Source organism: Schistocerca piceifrons, chromosome 6, assembly GCF_021461385.2.
Source record: "Schistocerca piceifrons isolate TAMUIC-IGC-003096 chromosome 6, iqSchPice1.1, whole genome shotgun sequence".
In the NCBI taxonomy this organism is placed as follows: domain Eukaryota; kingdom Metazoa; phylum Arthropoda; class Insecta; order Orthoptera; family Acrididae; genus Schistocerca; species Schistocerca piceifrons.
Genome location: NC_060143.1, coordinates 77,722,867 through 77,728,257, shown reverse-complemented (window position 1 = coordinate 77,728,257; position 5,391 = coordinate 77,722,867).

Genomic DNA, 5,391 nt, shown 5'->3' with positions numbered 1-5,391 from the left:
AGCCAGTTATTAAATTACAACACCTCTCGGGAGTAGCTGATGGGGTCTGAGCATGCGACACGATTGGCGGTGACGAGCGTCAGATGGGACTGTTAAGCCCAGCGGCCACCCTGGTGCTATTCGAGAGCAGAAGGCTACGTACCGGCACCGGTTTTCACCCTCTGCCTTTTCCCATCATCATCAAGAACACAAGCTGTGCTCTCCACTGTACGCACGCCCGTTGCAGTCACCTAGAAAAGGTAGTTTCACTTAAGGTACAACTCTCACTCTTCGCGAAAATATTGTGCACGATGGACGGAAAATATTGTTATTCTGTGTTTCGGAGCACACTGCTCAGTGCCCAAGATTCAACAGAGACTCCGTAACAGGCAACCCCCACATCGCCCATCCAAAACATTCCAAGACTTATTTCATTCCTGGCGTTTAAGCGAAATCAGCGCACTGACTCCAGGAGCAGCTAGGACCAACGACTGTAGACAACAGATGTGCATCCGACCAGTCAGTTGCGTGCAGAAAGTGTTCAGTAGTGGACGTGCGGCCGACTGTGTCAACGTTGTGCCACAAATCGCAACCGAGTAACATCTCTCAATCAAGTGTTCGACAATTTCTCCAGAAGAAGAGATAAGTGTGTGCACAACTTGCCCCACATACCTTGACTCCCGAACAAAATCAACGATCCATGGACACCTGCCGCGACTTGATTCAAATGCAAATCACGGACAATTCTTTTCTGCGAAAAAAAATTTGGTATCATCGATACGAACCTACCACAAAACGAAAAAGTGCAGAAATTTACACAAAGGGTCAACGCTTTGACGACGTAACTGACAGTCAAGCCAATGTGACGCTCGATATGAACAACATCGCAAAAGATTTTTCTGTAGTTTTGCTTGATTGCATGAAAGTTCTATGCGGTTGTACTCTAGTGAAGAGGGGGAAAGGGGGAGAGACACTGTAGAAACTGTAGGACACCTGAAACATTAAAAATCAGTGTCTTAACTCTCTATTGCATGACTTTTTTCGGAAACTATTTTCAGTGAAAAAAAAAATATCTGGGGTAGTGTCTGACACACAAAATACTATGTAATAGGTTGAACATAGAAATTTTGATTTATTCAATGTTTTAGATTTATTGCCATACGACAAAAAATCAAAAATATTGATTAATTTTTAACTGTTCAGTTACAGAAACATAATCTGTGCTATAATTTAGCACATTGTACACACCTTATAAGCCTAAAAAGATGTGACCTATGTGGCAGAAATATTTCACTCTTTCAGCTGTTTTCGCGTGTGCTTACGTACACTCGACCTGCAACAACGACTGTCGATTTTGAACTGTTTATGTCAACATAATAACGCTAAACACAGACTAGCTCGATGCAGCCAGACAGTGTGTGTTGCAACATCAGGCATACGGGAGTGGTTTCCTTAACATTATAGGTAAATTTACGATTTGTTGCCAAACACCAACACTGCAACAAACGATTAACTTTTCTCTATTTAGTTAATCCTATAATATCCGATAATTGATATCTATTAAATTAATCGAATCTCGATACTTTTAGGACTGATGGTAAAATAATGGCCCTGGTATACAATGAACACCAGGTTTAGTTGAATTAAGAGAACGCAATTAAGAGTATGCAATTTTTTCATCTTTGCAAGAACTCTTAAATATTTACGAACAAAATAAATTGTGCTTGTTTGAACACAAAACAGTACTGCAGGTAGAAGGCCTGGTATTGGAGAAAGCCGGCCGGAGTGGCCGAGCGGTTCTAGGTGCTACAGTCTGGAACCGCGCGACCGCTACGGTCGCAGGTTCGAATCCTGCCTCGGGCATGGATGTGTGTGACGTTCTTAGGTTAATTAGGTTTAAGTAGTTCTAAGTTCTAGGGGACTGATGACCTCAGAAGTTAAGTCCCATAGTGCTCAGAGCCATTTGAACGATTCTTTACTGGAGAAAACAAAAGCTCTGAATTAAGTGATTGGTGCACTTAGTGCAGAAACAAAGTCCGAATGGAATTAGTTTGAGTCAAAGTTCACAGTGATAAAATATTCTGAGTCTATTGAAGGTGAATTAAAACAAACACTGAAATGTTACAAGTCTGCTGGTCTGTCACTATGTTGGGGCCGCATCTTCTTCTGGACGGCCACTTTGCAGTATCCAGCACGAAAGGACTGGCTCGGACGGCAGTGACAGGGCAGCTATCGTTCAGGAGTGAGCTCATAAGTGAAGAAATGCATAAGCATTTTACGCCTGGTCCAGGAAGCCCACGCGAAGTGAACTGCCTTCTCAGGGCAGTGTGCTAGACTAAGTACAGACCTCGGCTTCAGGATACAGTCGGTCCTGCTTCCTGTCACGTGGCAGGCGTAGGAAAGAGATTTGTGAGGCCAGCAACCTCTGCTGGTGCCTCGGTCGCTGTATGATGGCCATGTGTAGCATGGCGATCCTCGAGGGTCAATTAATTGTAAGAAAGCCGGATGCCTGCATAACTTGGAAGTAACGTGGGTTGCAGGCAGAGTAGGCGTAAATGCCTGATACTGCAAACAGGACAGGTGATTCCATGTTGACTCATCAGTATTGTTAGTTACGACTGCCGAGTGCATGGGGTCATCGAGACTGGTCTGTGGCTCAATGGAAAAGTGTCGCCTCTTCAACGAATCATGTTTCTTGTTACACCAGGTCGATGACTGCTTCCAGATACGCTATTATCCAGGCGGACGGCCGCTCAAAACATGCAATTCACCACAGATGAAGGCTGGTGGGGGCAGTTTTATACTATGGAAACATTCACCTGATATCTCTCCCGGAGGCGATGGCATCCTGTAGCAGGATCACTATCCATATCACACGGAGTGAATCGTGCTACAATGCTTTGAGGGGCATGATAGTAAATATGCGTTGGCGTCTTCCCCACCAAAGTTGCCTGATCTAAATCCTAGGCAACACGTATGGGACACTGTCAGGTGCCAGCTCCGTCCCCACCTACAAACGACAGGTCCATAACTTATGGGAGCTGCATGAGCTTTGCTTAGCCATGTCGTGCTGAGTACCCCTAAGAACTTCCCACGGACTTGTATTGCATTCCAGTGGCTAACCAACACACTTTTCAGCAAGTGCTAATGACGTTTTGTCTCATCAGTGTAATCCTTGTGCAGTTACGAGACAACTCTGATTCATTATTCACGAGTGAAACTCCATTTTAACACCTTGAAGCAACAACTTCACACGAAGTTTGATTAGTATGCTAGCAGAATACCCAGTGGCAGATTAAAACTGTGTGCCGGACCGAGACTCGAACTCGAGACCTTTGCCTTTCGCGGGCTAGTGCTCTAATGTAGTTAGTTGTCGATTGATTTCACATCTCCAGTCCATCATGTGTACCAAGTCTGATTTTTAATTCCTACAGGCGTTCTGTAGCATACGCAGACATACATCCATTTATACATCCCATTTAGGAGAGAGCAAGGAAAAGTAGCCATGGAGGGCAAAGCGGCTACTGAGGTCCCGGGAGCTATGAGGAGTCGGCATAGCGTGGGAAATACCTCAACTTATTCCCCCTGGAGGTCTCAGTCTCTTCGTGAAGCCTAATCTGTCTGCTGTATCGCTATTCGGAATTATAATAATTTCTGTGAACTTGAGCTATCCTGATGTAAGGTAAGTGGTCACTGTGTATTTATTATTGAGAGGGCATGTCCCTTATGACTTTTTAATGAAATTGTGTCGAAAGTGTCCTATCTTGACTTCATTATTATTTATTGAAAGTCCGGTCATGCTATTAGAGGGTACACAGATTTTGTGTAAAGGCGTCAATAAGAGGAAAATGGCCATATGGGTGGTAGTCTGTGGCCACTTTGTGTAGGGGGAAAACGTAACAGCAGCGGCCGAAAGAAGGGCTCCGCGGCGATTATTATACGAAAGTCCTTATAAGAGTAATCTAGAAGTTGTAAAGTAAAAAACAGAAGAAAAAGAAAGTAAAAAGAAGGAACAACGGAAAGCAGCCGTAGAGAGGAAGGGTGTGTGTTGTGGTCTTCAGTCCAGAGACTGGTTTGATGCAACTCTCCATGCTACTCTACCCTGTTCTTCATCTCCAAGTACCTACTGCAAACTACATCCTTCTGAATCTGCTTAGTGTATTCATTTGGACTCCCTCTACGATTTTTACCCTCCACGCTGCCCTCCAATACTAAACTGGTGATCCCTTGATACCTCAGAACATGTCCTACCAACCGATCCCTTCCTCTAGTCAAGTTGTGCCACAAACTTCTCTTCTCCCCAATCCTATTCAATACTTCCTCATTAGTTATGTGATCTACCCATCTAATCTTCAGCATTCTTCTGTAGCACCACATTTCGAAAGCTTCTATTCTCTCTTCTTGTCTAAACTACTTATCGTCCATGTTTCACTTCCATACATGGCTACATTCCTAACAAATACTTTCAGAAAAGACTTCCTGACACTTAAATGTATACTCGATGTTAATAAACTTATCTTCTTCAGATATGCTTTCCTTGCCTTAGCCAGTCTACATTTTATATCCTCTCTACTTTGACCATCATCAGTTGTTTTGCTCCCCAAATAGCAAAACTGATCTACTACTTTAAGAGTCTCATTTCATAATCTAATTCCCACAGCATCACCTGATTTAATTCGACTACACTCCATTATCCTCGTTTAGCTTTTGTTGACGTTCATCTTCTACCGTCCTTTCACTGTCCATTTCGTTCAACTGCTCTTCCGGGTCCTTTACTGTCTGACAGAATTACAATGTCGTAGGCGAACCTCAAAGTTTTCATTTCTACTCCATAGATTTTAATTCCTACTCCAAATTTTTCTTTTGTTTCCTTTACTGCTTGCTCAATATATAGATTGAATAACACCGGGGATAGGCTGCAACCCTGTCTCTCTCCCTTCCCAACCACTGCTTCCCTTTCATGCCCCTCGACTCTTATAACTGCCATCTGGTTTCTGTACAAATTGTAAATTGCCTTTTGCTCCCTGTATCTACCCCTGCCACATTCAGAATTTTAAAGATACTATTTCAGTCAACATTGTCAAAAGCTTTCTCTAAGACTACAAATGATAGAAACGTAGCTTAATTTATCTTCTAAGGTAAGTCGTAGAGTCAGTACTGCCTCGCGTGTTCCAACATTTCTACGGAATCCAAAATGATCTTCCCCGACGTCGGCTTCTACCAGTTTTTCCATTCGTCTGTGAAGAATTCGTGTTAGTATTTTGGAGCCGCGACTTATGAAACTGATAATCCGCTAATTTTTACACCTGTCGACACCTGCTTTCTTTGGAATGGAATTATTATATTCTTCTTGAAGTCTGAAGGTATTTCGCCTCTCTCATACATATTGCTCATCAGATGGTAAGTTTTGTC